Source organism: Coptis chinensis, chromosome 2, assembly GCF_015680905.1.
Source record: "Coptis chinensis isolate HL-2020 chromosome 2, ASM1568090v1, whole genome shotgun sequence".
Classification (NCBI taxonomy): Eukaryota; Viridiplantae; Streptophyta; class Magnoliopsida; order Ranunculales; family Ranunculaceae; genus Coptis; species Coptis chinensis.
This window is the reverse complement of record NC_141457.1, coordinates 102,508,458-102,528,815: the sequence shown is the minus strand read 5'-3', so window position 1 is coordinate 102,528,815 and position 20,358 is coordinate 102,508,458. Positions and strand designations below refer to the sequence as shown.

The following is a 20,358-nucleotide window of genomic DNA, read 5'->3' as shown; positions in this document are numbered from 1 at the left end:
TACATGTTATTTGATATATGGAGCCTCTCCTCCATGTCTAGGAGTTCTACAACTACGTCAAAAGCAAAACTAACATTTACTCGTTAAGAATAAACAGATATCATCGAATTCCAAGATATTGAATTCCTAGCCAATATCTCATCAAAACCCTGACGAGCATATCATTAAACGAAAAAGATAACAAGCCTCTTCAAACATTTATGTTGGGTATAACCCGAAATCAAACAATTCCAACTAAAAAGATTCTTCTGAGCCATTTTATCAAACACAGTTCGCGCCAAAACCGTATCACCCCCTCATATATAAATATTAATAACAATATTAACATAGTTCGCGCCAAAACCATACCCGATAGTTTCAAGGTGCAATCACTTCTTTATATTCGACTTTTCAACACCCTTCATATTTCTTTGCGAGATTTTTAATGTTGCACTTGTTTTCTTCAGTTCTTGATGGTGAATTTGACATTTTGTTTGGATTTCTTAGTTTGATTTGTTGATTTTGTTGGATTTGTAAGATTTAGGGTTTGATTTGTTGTTTTGGTTTGGTTTTTTCTTCTCTGTTTCTGTTTGAGATTTAGAATTGGGTTTTTTTTCTTGGCCCTTGTGTTTTAAAGAATGAAGTTGTTTGTTTGTAAGTGTAAGGGTATACTTGAACTTTCCACATCCCTGTCCTTGTGGCTTATTATAAAAAAAAAAATGGTTTCGTGAGTGATTATTTTGTCCATTTTGTCCCTGAGAGTAGCTCTCTATAAAATCTTTGGTTGTGTTTGGTACTTTGGTTCGATGAATTTAGATATATTCATGGGTTGTTAGGTAAATAGGGAGAAAACAGAGGCACAAAAATGATAAACGAAAATGGTAATCATAGTTAGAGAAGCCATAGAATTCGAGATATTTCCGTCTAAGGGTATCGTAATTAGGGAAATGAACTTGATTTATGAAAAAAGGTGTTCACTTTATTAAAAACATTGTAAGTTTTATTTATCTAATAAAAAAAATATAATTTTCATGAAAAATTTCAAATTCTAGAAAGATTAGAAATATGTGGGAGTGATCTGAACTCTGAAGTATGTTTGAATCCCTTCATTAAAGTATACACAGGTCTAACAAAGTATAGTGACTAAGAGCATCTTTAGGAAAGCAACCAAAAAAACATCAAAATTTTGAACCAAAAAAACACCAACCAACTTTAGGAGCAACATCAAATTTTCGACATCAAACTATGCGGTTTTGGATAAACCGCGCCATATAGCCCACGCGGTTTTCCCAACACCGTGCCCCTAAAGCCCATTTGATAGGCCCAAGCCCACGCGGTGTTCCAGAATCGCGCTACTTCTACATATACATGACCAAAATCACGCGGTTTCAATCACTTTCAACTTTTCTCTCAATTATAAACCCTCTCCTTAGTAAAAAAAACAAAAACAAAAACCTATCTAAACTCTTGAAATTTTATATGGATCCTTTTGAACCTTTCGAGGGTGATGATTGGCAGTACACAGACGACATTGGCAATGGGGAAGAAGAACCCGAGGAAGTAGAATACGGTGGAGGAGAAGAACCCGAGGATGTCGCGCCGACTGATAGACATCCCTATGTACTGGAGTATCAGATGAACGACTTCGATTGGCAATTTGCACCTAGTGAAGCACTTGATATGGAAGTTGTGTCTTCTACACGTGATACAAAACACGTGTCGAGTGCAGTGGCTAATACTCAGGTAATTAATTAGTTTTGATTAAATATTTTGAATATTATGCATTAATTAGTTGAGTTTTACCAATTAATTATTTATCTTATACGCATTATTTTTTTTTTATAATATCAGCATGTTATTGACTACCGAGTTAGATCGGCTTTACTTGGTGTTAGAGAGTGGTGGAAGGTTATTAAGAGTTTGGATGAGTTTGTATACATTAGAGATAGTATTTTGTATACACTTTTGGGTCTTTTGGTTGATGTGGATTATGAGAAGGCTGATTGGGTAGTGGTCATAACTTTAGTAGAAAGATAGTGGAGTAGAATTCATACATTTCATTTCCCTTGTGCGGAGTTAGGGTTCACACCACTAGACTTCACTATGATTTCTGGGTTGAGTATCGGTATAGGCCAACCGATACCTTTTCATACAAATTATGAGAATATGGATAGTATGCTTATGAGTTTTCCTCGCTTGGATGCGGATGCTTATGATTCTTCTAGTATTAAGCTATCTCATATTAAGACTACATATATGGAACCCCTCTTAGATCCTAATACACGAGCGGAGTTAGCTTTGACTGTTCTACCTGGTAGTGAGGGTGTTGATGTGTATGTTAGGGCTTTTTTGATATTTTTTATTGGGCTTGTTCTGTTTCCCAATGGTCATTCTACAATACGACTGGGATATTATGCTTATGTATCTAATTTGCATACTATGAGAGATTATGACCTGGGTAGCTCAGTATATGCCACATTGATAGCGGCGTTATATAAAGCTTCACAGACATTCGGAAGTAGAAGACCTCAGATTGCAGGATTCACAGGACTTTTAGAGATTTGGTTTTATGAGTACTTTCGAACTCTTTGTCCTAACATAGACATGATTGCTAATACTCACCCTAGATTTGGTAGTTGGTCAGGGCCTCACTTGACTCGTAACAAGGGGCATATTAGAAAAAATGTCTGTATGGCTCGTGCTCAGATTGATATTAGATCATTGTCATCTATTGAGTGGAGACCTTGGCATTTGTTTACTACCTTTGACGATCCAGTTGTGCAGCATGCTTGTGTGTTGTCACATCACAGAGTTGTTTTTGTCGCACGTGACCGTAAGGTTTGGTACTGTGGCGACAGATGTTGGAGGCAGATGACTGGACGTTATGGAGTTCTATGTGCTCCCATGCCAGATGTTAGTGATGCGAAGTCGTGAGGTAGAACTCAAGTTCATGAAGTTCATGCCAGTGGTGGTCCTTGGCCAGATGCGTCTTCTTTTGTTGTTGAGCAGACTGCTAGTCAGTATTATAGATGGTGGAACCGTGTCTCCATGGGTCCGTTGTTGCCCCTGTTGGTCAGGCTAGCAACTTCGAGTTTGTGGGCCTGGAAGGGATGAGACATGAGCTACATATTCCTCATCCACCACAGCTTGTTTACAACCCACAACCTCTAAATGCATATCATCCAGCTCCTGTGTCTGCCAGTAATCCTCAGATGTTTGCTGTGTGTGGACCTGATGGGGAGGCTACTTACATTTCCATTCCTGAGGTGCCTCGTGCTCATTGCCATGAGTTAGAGCCGCAGATTGATCAGTATACCACGGTGAGTTTAGTTATTTTATTTTTCTTATTCATTATATATATAATATGTACTCACAATGTATTTTCTTGGATTTTCAGGCTGAGATTCGGGAAAGATATGAGAACCAGATTTGTATGTTTGATGGGATAAGGATTGTCGTGTATCATTATAGCCAAGAAAGGGAGGAGGCATATTCTCAGACATATTAGCAATCCCAACGTGCATATGACGAGACTCGAAAAGCGTATGAGGATATTCAACAGGTGTACACACAACAACATCAGGGATATGAGGAACTTTAGGCTGAGGTAGTTAACCTTCGTGCAGACAGAGACGATCTTAATTACCAGGTTAGGAACTTAGAGGAGCAGCTTCAGAATATCCAAATAGAGAGAGGAGAGGGATCAAGTGGTAAGGGGCATGAGAAGAGAGCTAAATAAATTTTATGTAATATGATAGGTTTTGAATCATTTTGGATATTATATCATAATCATAGATTTTGGATTGCACAATTCTTAATTTCTTAATTTCTTTAATTTTTTCGATTTTGGATCACAATTCTTAATTTCTTAACTTCCATGCACAATTCATAATTTCTTAAGTTATATGCACCACACTTCTAAATTTTTAGAAAAAACGCACGCGGTGTTATCAAAACCGCGCCAATAGAAGCCCAAGCCCACGCAGTGTTGGCAAAAAAACCACACGGTTCTTCTAAAACCTCGTGAGTGATTTGATATAGCACCAAAGCTGGAACCAAATATTGGCCGATTTGGTGTTTGGTTTGGTTTTTTGGTGTTTTCATCAACATGTGACTCTCCTGAAGTTGAAAAAACACCAAATTGTTGGAAATTGTGTTTGATGCTAGGTTGATATCACTCCTAAAAGATACTCTAAGCCAAGAAAAAGTCCAACAAAATACAGTACGAATTTTGATTGTATTGCATAGGAATTATGTGACATTCAATAGGACAGTTAAATCTCGCTCCAGGGATCGAAGACAAGAAGATGTACGATTTCGTAGTGTAACATTTGTCCATTAAATTGGTAGTATGAATGGTGAGTAAATGTTTCTCAAATTTCTATATCATAAATATTTTATACTACTAAGTAAGTAGCATGAATTGATGAGATTAACACGTAATAAGCATAGTGATTCATGTGGCCCTTTACACAGAGTGATAGAGTCAATTATTCTTTAATTCACTAGCTATTGAGCCGGCCCATGGCCGGGATTGTTATTTTTTGTCTAAATGATGGTGGAGATTCAAATTTGAAGCATAAGTACCATGAAGAAAAAGTTCAAGCAACTCATATAAATTTTGCTTGAAGCTGAATAACTAATACATGCCTTCTTAGCTACCCAGTAAATATGAAGCGGATTCATACTACTTTGCTTGAAGTTGAATAACTAATACATGGCTTCCTACCAACAACTTTTGTAAGTAAACATGAAGATGAATGGTAATAACTTACAAATCTCCATCAATCTACAACTATAAAATCAACAATATGTCTTCACGTGTAGGTGCATGTTCTGAACCATCTACTTGATTAAGCACCTGAAGTCACAATTGTATTTTGCAAAACAATACTGATTTTTAAACATGTTTTCTATGGCCTTTGAGGAACTCATATCATTATAGACCTTAAACTCCATCCATGCTAACTTTCAAATAAATTTCTAATGTCTCCACCTCATCTGTCCATGATTGGAAGCTATTGTTCTTATCAACCGGATAGGTGACCGCTCAATCAATTGTTGCCTACATATGACCACCAAGTTGACGCATATCCATATATACCTGTAAAAGAAATAAAAGAAATGATGGTATTACTTTGTATTTGCCTGAACCAAAGTGACTTTGAATTGGTTTTTTTATTTTGGTTTGGATTGCATGCATATTGAACAGCTCAAAAGGAACATTTGTAGGACCCTACAATTTTAAGTCTTTCAAAAATTGTCAACTGCACATAGGTTTCAAACTTTTAGTATAGTTGTCAAATTACTCACCAAGACTCAATGTAAGCTACTGACTCTAACTCTGCACATTGCTAACTAAAATAATTATTCAAGCTTGCTAATTATCCAAGCTTCAGAAGGAGCTACGCTAGCATATTACAGTTTCAGCAACAAGCTACAACTTTTGAAAAGTCTAAGTATGATTTTGCGAGGACCCCAAGTTAAATATTCCTATATACTATACAATCAATATCGACTAACCAATTGTGTAGGATATATATAGTTACATGAAAAACCGCATAAATAAAATAGTCTAATAGACAAATTGAACCAAAAAAAAAATCACCTGTCATAAGCATCAAGCTAGTGATTCAATGGGTATTGGGGCATCACCAATTGATCTGCAGCATGATAGAAGAAACCAAAATTTTGAAACATTTCTAGAGATAAAAAAAACACAAAAAATGATTGTTAATGCCATGCTCTGCACTACCCATCAAAGCAATCTATTCAAGAAACTATAAAACACATGTTCTTAGGTGGTCTCATTCTTTAAACTGAGAAAGGGACTGCGTGTGTGTAAACCATTGGATCTTTCAATTTCTTGCTATCCATTCTATGGTAAGCCATACCTGACAATTTGTTCACAGAGAACCCAGAAAAAGATTGAAACCTAAAAAAACTTTAGTAAATCATCCTATAGACCCCTTAAAAATGATCTTCTGAAACCCCTCTTAATTATACACCAATTAGTCTCCCATCAATAAGATGATGGGTCTCAAAATGGTCAATTCATCAAAAATAGAAAAAGCAAATTGAAGAAGAGACAACCATATGGATATCCATGGTGTTTTGGTGCACACACAACTGCATAAAGAAGTCATTAAACCTTGTTTTCACCCCTTAGCCAACTTATCCTTTTTTGTCACACTTGTAACTATTGCTTCAATTCCTTAGCAAGATACAAAGGTAAGAGTAGTTACAACTCCAAGATAGAAATATATAAAGTTCAATCATTAAGAAATTACAATTAAACACAACTCCAAGATACAAATATAGAAGGTTAAATCATTACGTAATTACAATTAAACACATAATCTTGAAACTTAGTCCTTTAAAGGTGTCATACTAACCACCTAGCTTTACACGTCAATGAGGTAAAACAAATGGTAAGACTATTACCTAAACTTAAGTGATAGTACTTTGTAACTAACATTACTATATATGCGTCCAAAATTAAGCAGCCATCAAATTTAACAAATTTAAACGTTCACATTGTAAATAATCAAATATGTAAGGCATTGAAGAATTAATGAATGTATATGAAAGTAGGATTTAATCAAAGAAAATTAGTCTAAATTATAGGCCATGAATGTGGGCAGTACTAATCATTACAGTGCCCCATGCCTCTACCTAATGCATTACAAAAAGAAGATAAATATCCCTAATACAAATTCATTCAAGTGCTCTCTTTAGCCTTTATCAACTAAAATAGTGAAGTTAACAACAAAGGAAACGATTTACCAAAAAAAAGAAAGAAAAGAGTAAAGGGACCAAAATGTAAGATAATCGAGTATTGCATTATTCCGATCCACTATTCCCTTTTTAGGGGAAAAGGAAATGATAACTCTGTACATATTAAGTACACCCAACTTCACACTCCTCTTCTAATCACATGTTATAATGCACTTAACCAACATTCCAACACTACTATTAACCTTAGAACTACTAATATTAGACAATAACTAAGGAAAGATCAATCAATCAAGTTCCCTCTTCCATGGATAAAGTAAGAGCTGCAACCTTTAACCATTACATACACTGCTCTTGAAGACTTGAAAGAAGTACCAAGTTACCAACTTCTAACTACTACTACTATTGCATTCATTTCTTAATTCAGACAAAAACAAAATTGATTTCATAGCTATTGAACATTGAAACAACGCATTACTAAGCATGCGAATCATAAGCATTACTGAACTACATAAACAACTCTGTGAAGTGTTGATCGTAAACATTTCAATAAAATACTTTAAGAGTTTTAAATAAAATCTTCTATTTGCTATTTGGTTTTAGAGAAAAATGTTTGGAGCATAAAGAACTCAAAAATGAAGAACTCACCTTCCACTTTGGGAAACGACATATATAACTGCATAAATTTACATAGTAAGAGCATGCCCAAATTCTACTCTTAATAGCCTGAAAACATTTTCCAACAAAAATATACACTTAAAATGGAGAAATACAATATTAGGTGTTTCGACCCCCACCTACATGGCGAACGTCCATTGGTAGGAATCTCCACTTTATTCGTTTAATCGGCAGGGCTAAAGCCCAATTCACAATACCATGAATCGATGTACAGGCCCATTAACTCATGTGTCTAAGGCTGAACCTAAGCCATATGGCTTGCCACTAATGTACGTTAATTTATGTCTAGATTCGTTTCTTATCAAAAGAGATAATTATCAATTGAGAGTTATATCCTATCACAATGACTCAAGCTACAAGAATACTTGAGCTACAAGGATTCTCTACTCTACCTATATAAATACCAAACTATTTTTCATTCAGAACTACGTTCCTGAGACTTGATCCCATTGATAATTTGGGTACGGAGGCAACCGCAAGGTACAGTCTTATCATTCCCCCGATCACCATCATTTTTCTAATTACTTTTCTACGTTCTTCGTCTCTTTTATCAACACTTGATGTTTTGATCATATCTGGTCGAAACATAATTGGCGCCGTCTGCGGTTCTTATGCAAAACCAACGATCACGTTCTACAAAAGTTATGAGGAATACTCGACGAGCCTAAGTTCTCGATACACTTACTGATGATCATCGCGAATGTGCGGTTCCAGGTCAACCTGGTGGTATCGAACTACTCCCTCCTATTCCTTTTCAACATCCGATTGCATACGATCCGGCTATCGTTCCACCGATGCGCCAAATTATTTAGCACGAAGTTATTGCCTCTAACAATTCTTCGTCATCTGTTGTGGATAATGTCCGTCATATGTCTCGAGACATTCTTGTATTGAAAATATTACACTGGCCTTGTTTCATGCTGTCAGACGTCTTAAGCTTATTTCAAAGAAGGAATAGTCGAAGTTTATACTTGTCGAATATCCGCTGCGCAAGTTTTTTCGTAACGTCTACGGATCGAGTCGCAGAATGAAAAAGTTACCTTAGCATTTACAACATTGTCTCTGACACTCATACAATTAAACAGAGACAAACTTTGGTTTCGCTAATGACTGATTTTCTTATTGATGATATTCCTATGTCGAAAGCATTACTCGATGAGGAAAACGTCGATCTCTAATTGTCATTACCTCCCGGGGGCGATGACTTGAAATATTTATCGGATATATAGTTACTTGCTAGATTTACACCGATAGTTCGCATAATAAGTCTGCCTCCGGTCTTGTTTGTGTCATCTTGAAGCTGAATGAAGACATAATTGAGAGGTCTCTACATTGGGGATTTGACGCGTCAAATAATATGGTCGAGTCCGAAACTGTCATTTGTGGTATACGCACAACTTTTCAACTGGGGTGACTAAGTTACGATTAATTATTCTAAGCTAGTCGTTAGCCAATTTGAATGATAATATGCGGCTCGCAATGATAGAATGGACGTTTATTTAGACTTCGTTCAACGAATTGCATGAAATTTTACATCTATCATTCTTGCAATTATCCGTGTTATGATGTAAGGCATCCCGATTCTATCTCATACTTATCCGTGGAAAATCAAGTCGCCATCAACTGTTATGACAAAGACTGGATTAACCACTTATCTTTGTAAGATGATTCCAACGAAGCTTGGCGATAATGTCTCGGTATCTACCGACGGCGATCATGCGGTGGCGATGCTTTCGAAATTCACGATGACTAAAAACTCTATCCAAAGCAAGACAAGTCTCAATCCTATCCTTCGTTGTTTGGGCAGAACGAACAATTTACTAGGCCTCGAAGGAATTCATTTAGGATTATGTGAACACCACTCCCGGGGGCAAAGTCTCTCTCACATATCAATGACCCAATGGTATTAGTGGCCATACATGCCAAAGGATGTTAAGCGTTTGTCCGAAAAGTGTGTGCCTTGTCAAACACATGATATATGATATGGGTCAACTTCCCGCGACAAAATGGGGCCTTGACATTGTTGGTTTATTTCCGACAGCCCCTGACAGTGTTCGTTTCTGGCTCGTTGCAACAAATTATTTTACTAAATGAGCAGACAAAATTAACAAGTTGAACGAAAAACCTGAGTTCTAATGTTATAATTTTGTTTCCATCGCAACGCGTTATATCGCTCGACAAAATCGGCGAAATTACCACGTTTAATTTTAAATCGGTCTAAGTTGAACGCTTTTACGCGCTTAGTCGTTACTATCACTACAACAAAATCTGGCAAAATTACCACGTTTAATTTCGTCAGTCTAAGTTGAACGCTTTTACGCTCGCTTAGTCGTTACTATCGCTCCGACAAAATCTGACGAAATTACCACGTTTAATTTCGTCAGTCTAAGTTGAACGCTTTTACGCTCGCTTAGTCGTTACTATCGCTCCGACAAAATCTGGCGAAATTACCACGTTTAATTTAAATGGTCGATCTAAGATGAACGCTTTTTAAACCGGCAATTAGTCGTTACTATCGCTACAACAAAATCTGGCGAAATTACCACGTTTAATTTCGTCAGTCTAAGTTGAACGCTTTTACGCTCGCTTAGTCGTTACTATCACTACAACAAAATCTGGCGAAATTACCACGTTTAATTTGGTCTAAGATGAACGCTTTATTCGCCGGCTTAGTCGTATTATCGTTACGACAAAATCTGACGAACTTACCACATTTAATTTTGTCAGTTTAAATTGAACGATTTTACGCTCACTTAGTTGGTTACTCGCGCTATATCAACATCTGATGAAGTTACCCCGTTTCGTTTCGTCAGTTCTGCGTCAGGGCATTTTTTCGCTCAATCTAATTTTGTAAGCTTAAAGTTAGTATTGGGGGTGTTTCATTCTATTTCGTGTCATCTATATAAATCAACAACATTGTTAGTTTTACACAGGTATGTTATCAGACATCGCAACTATATTCAATTGCCAAAACATACTTTATTTTTATTTTTCATCAAAAGAAGTTTTAGCTCTATGGTATTACATTCACACAATTACCTAATCAATTATCTCTGTCAATTGTCTTACGGTTGTTCGATTAAATCTTCATTTTCTTCTTCGAAATCTGCATTCGCTTCGCTTAGCGCTTTCGGTTAACTATTTTCCGCAGTCATTCTTTTTTCTAAGAAATTATGATGATCTTTCTACGAAAAATTTTCCAAGCGAAAATTTTCGTCAGCGTCATTATTTTTTCTAAGGCATTCTGCCGATCTTTCTACGAGAAATTTACCAAGTGAATTTTTTTGATAGCTTCATTATTTTTTCTAAGGCATTAAGCCGAACTTTCTGAGCGAAACTTTCCGAGACTCGTACAACCGTTGTTTCTCTGTGCAGCAAAAATTCGCTTTACGTTAACTTTGTAAGCAAAAACTTTATTCAGCTTATTTATTTATTTCTCTACGGCATTGTGATCTTTTCGTTCGAAATTTTTCGTCAATATCTTTTGCTCGTAATTCCGTCGTTTCAACCTGCGAAGAAAATACAAATCTTTTCGTTAGTCTTTCAGACTTAACCAAAATTTGAAGTTAAATGGAAAAAAATACTGACATACCTGTTTCATGTTGTCGAATTTTTTTGCCACCGCTTTGTCATATTCTCCGAACTTTTCTCCGTTTTCTTCGGCAGCCCAAAATAACTCAATAATTACGCAATTTCTTTGTTTAACGGAATTACACTCTCGCAACTTAATTGTGAGTAAGCCGTTACTACTTCATCTTCTTCGACTTTCGTTTCAAATGCATACACTTCGTCCATCTCAAATCTCTCGAGTACTAGTATTTTCCATAGTTCTTTAAGTGACCATCACCGTGGCATCGTGCGTTCGTTGTATCTGTCACATTCTTTCCACCTCACCAAATCTACGATCATCAGCGCGTCTTCTTCTTCTCGATTATATTTCGCCCGTATAGTACGGTCGCCGTTTCTACAAAAAAAAAAACCACCGTCTTCCACCCCCTCAGCGACTACTTGTCTTTTCCACCCACCGGCCCACCACCCTCTTCCCTTGCCTTGCCTACCTACACCACCACCCACTATCCACCACCCATCGCCACCACCATCCAGCACTGCAGCCACCACCACCGGTGGTCTTGCAAACAGATCTACACACAAACAGAGCAACATCACTCGTGTTGCATCCCCATCATTCACCACCCACCACCACCACCCACCGTCACCACCATCGTCATCATACCAAAAACCCAACCTCACAGCAACAGCGCCACCACCATTCTCAAACCCTGCAACCACCGATTTCCACCGCACCACCAGCTCAAACCGCCACCCAATCCCACCCCTTCCATCACCATCCAAGCACCGCACCACCATCATCACACCAAAACCCTGACCTCGCAACAACAAATAAATACCACCATTCCCAAACCTTGCAACCACCGAATTACACTTTTCTCAGACTTTGAAACCACCGATTTCCACCACACCACCAGTTCCAACAGCCACCCAATCCCACCCTTTCCATCACCATCCAAACACCCACCACCCACCCAGCTTCCAAACAAAAACGAAAAACAACCCCATAATTCTCACCAACACCTTAAAAAAAAAATTTTAAAAAAATAATAATTAATTTAATTTAAAATAAAATAAATTATATTAAATTGTTGGTTGTTTAAGATTAGCTAGGTTTGGTTGGTTGTTGGTTTTGATGGCGTTGGGTTTGCTTCGATGCTAGGTTTGTCGGTTGGTTTTTGTTGGAGTTGGGTTTGCTTCCATGATATGTTTGTTGGTTGGGGTTGATCTATGGTAGTGCTTTTGTTTGTTGTGGTTTCGTATTGGTGTCGTCTGTTTTGGGTTTGTTCGAGCATAGGTGTCGTCATCATGCTCTCGGAAGAAGCATGTGCATTGTCCCTTTCGTGAGTTTGACAAGTGCAAAGATGGGGCCAATGGTGGTGGCGGCTTCTTGGTTTCATTATATCGAAACTCACATTAAGAAACAAGATGCTTGGGTGGTCAGGGAGATATAGATAGCCTGCGGGATAAGATTAAGAAGGACATAAGTTTATATTTATCCCTTCTTAATTTTTTGAAAACGGTGAACAAATGGATATGTGGCCACTGTCTCAGCATGCATGCATTAACCATACCATGTCGTCATTCAGGAGGCATCACAAAACCACCGGAAATGACTGATAATGGAGAGTTGGGATGCCTTATTGTCGGTATACCAGAACCACCTCCTATCCCTATGACTATGCAATCTGCATCACAAGGAGACGCTAGTGCTATCCCGAGGCCTCTGGGTGTTGTTCCCTCTCTTGATGAGACGTTACTTGATAGGGCATTCCGTATACCCTTTCGCACTGTGAAAAGTATACCACGTGCATGTCGTTTGGCATTTTCTGGTGCATTGAAGTCTGCTCTCTGGGATATTACGGTTAATCCTAGTTCAGTTTTGTTATGGGTTCGTCTTCTCTTTCTCCCGTGCTGCACTCTCAGGTTTTCCAACCACAGAATCGTCAGGAACGTCGATTTGGTATGAGGAAAAACCTTCAGCAGAAACAGATACTCCATGCGTTGACGATATGGAACGAGCCTGGTGGACTGTTTCGCCTCTTAGAGTCTGCAGTAGAGCCTCCTTCAATCCAGCCACCCCAGCGATCTGTTTCTACTCAGAATGTGCGTCGATGCTTACAAAAGGTTGCTGATGGACATTTTACGGCAGCGGTAAAAGTGTTGTCATCATCAGGGGTCGCCCCTAACTCGGCGGAGACTATCCAAGCATTAGAGGAGAAACACCCGTCGACAACCACCGTGAGACCAACCTGTTCCTTTTGTCGAGCCTCCTTTATTTGTAGAGAGAAATACCCTTTTGTCATGCATTAGGTCGTTTCCGAAAGGCACTTCTTGTGGCCGGGATGGTCTCCGAGCTCAGCATTTGTTGGATGCTATGAGTGGTGCTGCAGCAGCTATATCGTCTGATTTGCTAGATGCATTGACCCCTGTGGTGAATCTTTGGTTCTGAGGACGATGTCCACAGCCGTTAGCAGAATTCATAGCGAGTGCTCCGCTTACTCCACTTCTTAAGCCAGATAACAGTATTCGTCCTATAGCTGTGGGCATGGTTTGGCGTCGTTTGGTCTCTAAGATTGCAATGAGAGGAGTTTCTAGAGATGTGGTTGGGTACTTACAGGATTTCCAGTATGGGGTGGGTGTTTCTGGTGGAGCAGAGGCGATTTTGCACGCTATCAACCGTATGGTGTATGCTAACAGCGACAATAGCTCTCTTTCTATGCTGCTGGTAGATTTTCAAAATGCTTTTAACATGGTTGATCGGACCATCATGTTGAAAGAGGTTCAGATCCGATGCCCAAATTATTGCCCCTTAGGTCGAAAGTACTTGTATTGTCGGCCGCGAGGTTATAATGTGGGGATGGCTACATATGGTCTCGCTTCAAGGGTCAACAAAGGCGACCTCTAGGTCCCCTTCTATTTGACCCGGTGTCGCATCCTCTTATTCTACGGATCCAAAGATGGTTATGTCGGTTATTGCTTCTGGCGTGGTACTTAGATGATGGGACTCGGTCGGGATACGAGCGGTGGCGGCGGCTTTGGGTATGATTCAGGAAGAATGACCTTCTTATGGGTTGGTTCTTAATGTGGCTAAAACTGAGATATTTTGGCCATCACTAGATCCACGTCGCTCTACTCCTGGTCTCTTTCCTTCAGATTTGTCCCATCCTCAGCAGGGGATCAGGTTGCTTGGAGGTGCAGTTAGCACTGATGCATCTTTTGTCATGGGTCTTGTTCGCAAGCGTATTGACAAGGCTATGACTTTGATGGACTATTTGGCTGTATTAGAAGATCCACAGTGTGAGTTAGCGCTCTTACGAGCTTGTGTTGGGCTCTCTAAGTTGGTCTTCGCGATTCATACTTGTCCACCATCCTTTTTCAGAGAGGCAGCTCAGACTTTTGATCGGCACCTCCGCAGTGTTCTCCAGGGTATTGTGGTTTCTGATGGTCCTGGCTTCGGTGATTTACAGTGGCGTTTATCGACACTCCCATTACGTCTAGGCGGTTTAGGTATTTATTGTTGCACCGATGTATCTACATTTGCCTTTGTGGCCTCCCGCTGTCAGACTTCTGAGCTTCAGAACCACATTCTTAGGAGTTGTGGCCCAGTACCTTTGGATGAGATTCTTGATGTTGCTAGCAGTGCATTGAGTCTCTGTCTACCCGATTTTGACCTCAGTTCTATGGCTGTGAGTGCTACCGTCCCCTTAAAACCACAAAAAGTTTTGGCGGAAGCGTTCTATGGTAAGATTATTGCTGGTCTTGAGAGGGAGTTTGTGTTATCTGCTCGTCAGAAAGCAGTCATTGGATGCTTACAGTCAGAACATGCAAAGGATTTCCTACTTGCTATTCCGATGGAGGGACTTGGACAGCGCATGTCGCCGGTAGAGTATCGTTCTATTCTCCGGTACCGTCTCATGATTCCTTTGTACTAAGATGGTGGTCTATGCCCTGTGTGCAAAAAGAGCAGACTAGATACTTTTGGGGACCATGCAGCACATTGTAGATATTTCCCAGGCTTCAAATACCGACATGATCATGTCAGAGATATTTTATGTGATGCATTTTGGAGGCTCAAGTGCAATTGAAGAAAGAGGCTCCTGTGAATTTTCTCACTAATCCGAATGAGGGGAGATCGACACTTTGGCCTGCGGATGTATTGATCTACAGTTGGTCTGAGGGGAGGCATGCATGTGTTGATGTAACTGGAGCCTCTCCATTAGTAGGGCTTGGGAATGGAGTCTTTGAGGTGGGAGAAGCAGCTAATAGAGCAGCGGTAGGGAAAATTGAGAAACACGAGGAGGCTTGTAGAGCTAACCTGCATTGTTTCATTCCTTTCAGTTTTGACACCTTTGGTTTCTTGGCACAATAGTCTGTTGAGCTCCTTAAAAGATTGCAGAAAGTTATGGACTGCAACGTAATGACAGTTGGTTCTAATGAGTTTGCTTTTAGGAGGATAGGTTTTGCCATTCAGAAAGGACTTGCAGCGCAGCTTGTTGCACGCTTGTCCTAATTATTTGTAAAACTTGTTATCATTATTAATAAAATTTCCACTTAAAAAAAAAAAAAAAAAAAAAAAAAAAAAACCGGGTTAGATTACTCAAAAACCGGATTCACTAACTCCACAAGGGTGAACCGGGCTAGATTAATGCAACACAGGTACGGTGCACTGCCTTTGCTGGTGCTGCACCGTATCATGTTTTGTTATTATTAGTTTGAAATATGAGCGCCATCGTCAGTATCTCTTTCTCACCATCTTCTCCAACAGGTCTTCAAGATCACTACAAAAAAAAAAAAAAAAAAAAAAAAAAAAAAAAAAAAAAAAAAAAAAAAAAAAAAAAACAAAAAACAAAGTTAATATATTTTTGTCACCACCTATGTTCAACCTTTACAAGCCAAGGCATTCCAGAGTGACAAGAAAACGATTGATTATCTGCAAGCTCAGTTCTGGACGTCTAACTAGATTAACCATTTCTATTAATGTTGTTTGTACTAATAGTAGTCAATAAGATACAGAGCTTTATTCTCTGATTGTCTTTTTCAAATAAGATAAAAATTATATTTCTTTGTCTACATGTCATACTTGATCAAAACAAGGAGTATAAGGAGTAGAGTTTTACTTACCGAAAATCCAAGATGAGCTGAACAAGTGCCTGTTCGATGGAAGACGACACACAACGTTCAAAAGCGGCAGTAATACGGAAGAAGACAAGCTTTATGCGACTTCAAAACTTTTCTTGCTTACGTCTGTCGGATGAGCGTAAAGTGTTTTTTATGGAGTGGGGTATGCGGGAGCTGCACCAGCACTTATATAGGGTTTACGAGCGGGTTTTCCAGTGCTGGTGGGATTCTTCTCTAACTCCAACTTCATCCCTAATCTCAATTCTTATCTTCTCCACATTCTTATCTCATCACTTTGAGTCCAATTCGTATTTAACTTTATTTTCTTACTATTATTACTAAATTGCCCCTACGTTTAATTTTCAACGGTATAATCCAAGTATCGTTATTCCGTTGGCACGCATCGTCGAATTCAAATTTCGTATTATTACGTGACGCGTTCGGAACAGTTTTCGCCAATCAAATTTTTTTGCAATTTTATTTCTGTGCATATTTTATTTTTTTCTGTGCATTTTCGGCCATCTTTTATTTAACTACATTGCGTCCCGTATACGTTAGTTTGATATTATTTCGTTCCCGATAATTCACGAATTTCGACAGTCAATTTTTCAATTATTTCTTTTCGCACGACACTTCGTTATACATTCCGCTCATTTTTCTTTCTTCTTTGCCATATGAACTTTGTTCGCATGCCAAAGAGGGGGCAGTGTTTCGACCCCCACCTACGTGGCGAACGTCCATTGGTAGGAATCTCTACTTTATTCGTTTAATCAACAGGGCTAAAGCCCAATTCGAAATACCATGAATCGATGTACAGGCCCATTAACTCATGTGTCTAAGGCTGAACCTTAGCCACATGGCTTGCCACTAATGTACGTTAATTTATGTCCAGATACGTTTCTTATCAAAAGAGATAATTATCAGTTGAGAGTTATATCCTATCACAATGACTCAAGCTACAAGAATACTTGAGCTACAAGGATTCTCTACTCTACCTATATAAATACCAAACTATTTTTCATTCAGAACTACGTTCCTGAGACTTGATCCCATTGATAATTTGGGTATGTAGGCAACCGCAAGGTACAGTCTCATCATTCTCCCGATCACCATCATTTTTCTAATTACTTTTCTACGTTCTTCGTCTCTTTTATCAACACTTGATGTTTTGATCATATCTGGTCGAAACATTAGGCATGGAACTGCTTAAGCAATCCGGTATGCTAATATTCACTATCAATACACAAACACAAACATGAGCTATATATATTCATAATTGTTTCATAACCATCAGACTTTTCAATAGTTGGAATGGAAGCAAATACATCGAAACCACTAATTATTTTCTTTATTCGTTTAGACTTCATTCCTAAATTCTTTTTATAACTATTCCTAAATCCAATTGAAATTGTCAAAATTATATACTTTTGTACCATCAAATTCTCCTAACCAACATGTATATGCATGTCCAAAAGAAACGAATGATAGCTTATAATTACAATGAGTCTGAACTCTGAAGGTTAACAAAATGTTCTTTACACAAATAGTTCACATGCAATAAAAAAAATACGTAATAATAATCAATAGATTTTACAACTCACCTTTTCAATGAGAAAATGATAGCAGCCGATCAAATAAGAAGGTAACACTAAATGGTTATCAGAAAGATTAACTTAACTGGTTAAATTTTGATTTAACATCAGTAGCTAGATCAAATAAGAATTCCAAGTGGTGTGCAGAAGAAGGTAATACTGAATTCATAAGAGGATAGTGTGTTCTGCCATTTTTTGTATACTACAATGAGATACATATGCGCACATAGATAGTAACACATCTATTGATATCAAATGCATAAAAGAGAGTGCTTAGTGATGTTATTACTTATAAAATGAAAGCATATAAATATCACCTATTTAACTAACTTTCATAATAATTTGTAAAGAAACATTTACTTAATGTTGTAGCATTGAGGTGAATGATTCTAAAGCTAAGACTTTAAAATCCAATCATCATTATTGTCATGAGAGATAGTGACAATTGCTTAATGATCTATGAAGAGCAACTCCTCAGCAACCCCTTCAAACTAAATATTTGTGGTTTTATATGCGCTCTGACTTTTAAACTATCAAGCTTTTCTGAAAGGAAAAAAATAAAATAAATTCCGTTAACAATCAAATGCATGGAGTCCATTAATAAGATGTCATTGCAGCAACAACATGGGACATTATCCTCAATCTTAAACAACATAAGAGGTTGTTCGATATAATGGGTTTCTAGTTCTGTCATCTCATATAAGTTCAAGAGGATATAGTAATAAAAATGTCGATGATACCGAGTGTACTTACCAGATACCGATAATTAGAGTGTTGAATAGCGATGCTCAACGTCTAAGTTCCTATGTATAAGTGCATGAGCGTATGCTATTAAACTATTCATGAAATGAATGAAATTTAAAAGTGATTCACTCACATGGTTCATATCTAAGTTCTGCATTTCAAAGAAAAAGAAAGTGGGAAGGTGTAAGCAATTGCTCTAGTAAGTTATAAAAACAGAAACACCTAACACTTCAAAGTTTAAATCTACTGCTGACAAAATATACATACACCACCTTAGGATATTATCTATAGATTTTGTTATTAACATGTCTTCACTCCATAGCTAGATAGCCTCATATCAAGGCTTTATAAATTAATAAGAGTAGGTGAAAAAAATATATACGTAGCAAAGGAAGATTACTCAAAATTGACATAGTGTACGTACTCGTTTACGTCTTCATTGAAGTTTCAGTCCAAGTACGCTAAAAAAGAATTGAGCATTGAGTATCAACACAGACATTGAGCTACATGATAATAAACTACTCAATCGGACTTTCCCCTTGTATATGAATTCTTTCGTATCATCTCCCTAGAATTCACGATAACCAAATTGATAAAAGAAATTCAATGTAAGATTTGCCATCGACTCAGAAAACAAAAGGAATGAATAATCATTATTAACTAATTGGCCCATTAAAGTAAGTTAAATTTGAGAATATGTCTCAAACTAAGCACTACCCAGGTAACGGAGATCATCCAACAATCGAAGCTAACAACAACATATAATGGTGTAGCCTATAAATTTGTATAAGCAAAATTTGAATCTGTAATTCAAAGTTCAAATTGAAGGTGTATGTGCCTTACTCCGTAACTTTCTTAAGAGACGGAAAGAGAAACCTTTGGAATCCACTGTCACTACAATATGAGGTTGAAATGAAACGGCAGCCTCTGTTGCTACTTCTAACTTCGCCTGTCATTTTAGAGATTAAATCAAATAAACCAATTGAAGCCAACTCCATTTGATATGGTGATCGAAAAGATAAGGTAAAGAAGCAAGGCTTTAGATTAACATGATAAAGCAGGGAAAGTCAATAGGACATTGTGCAGTACTTACCTTAAACTTACTAAGATGAGGCAACAATTCCCATATCCCCATTACAGCAATGTCTTCCATGGGAAATAGAGACTGCAATCCTTCATTGGACATCAAAGACCTGAAAAGACACCGAGAACTTGATTTCAATTACTTTTGGCTTTTGGGTGTTTTATTTTTTTTTGGTTAATAGTAGTTGAAGGTGTTTTGGATTTTTAGGATTCTTAATTGAAGTCGAAGTTTGTTGTTTTTTTTTTTTTTTTTTTTTTTTATTTTATTCAAATTTTGTGTTTGAATGATTCGTAGTTATCGCGAATTGGTTTAAAGATTGGGCGTGTAATTGTTTTGTTCTTATTATATGTATCTCGAGAATATCTATCCAATCTCCAGCAAATCCAACGTATTATGTATTTTGTAGTAGGGACCAACTTGCAAATCATGAAAATATTGTCCTGCTTTGTAATTAACTTTGTGTTCTTACTTAAAAATATTGTTGACGTGGCCTCTTAAAATCTCATATGAGCATTTTCGCCCACTGTGCAATAATAGATTTAGATGTTAGGATACTAGATATTAATTTAGAAATTGGGAGTACTGAATCAATGTGAAAATAAAGTCTTTTGAGTTTTGAGATATTCCCGAGGTCAAAATGAATAAAGGATTCACAAAGAGGATGTGGTTGGAATTCTATAAATAGCTAGCTGCAACCACTAAACAACAGCTGAAATATAATGACTCCAAATTTTGCTATATGGTAGTCATGACCACAAAATAGTTGGTATGCCTAGAAACATAAACACTTTGATGACAGATGACGAATTGTATGAAATGATAGACAATACATACCCACTCTAATCCCATCTGTCA

General features: G+C 37.7%; 1 long non-coding RNA gene across 1 annotated transcript; it reads right to left on the bottom strand.

The window, feature by feature from the left end:
- Positions 1-4,568: 4,568 nt before the first annotated feature.
- On the bottom strand, positions 4,569-19,814 carry LOC147519809 (uncharacterized). The gene is made up of 6 exons (XR_015214296.1): positions 19,513-19,814; positions 19,263-19,368; positions 18,429-18,570; positions 7,363-7,440; positions 5,588-5,642; positions 4,569-5,083 (listed from the first exon to the last, which is right to left on the bottom strand). It is a non-coding gene; the product is annotated as an uncharacterized LOC147519809 (long non-coding RNA).
- Between the last annotated feature and the right edge of the window lie 544 nt (positions 19,815-20,358).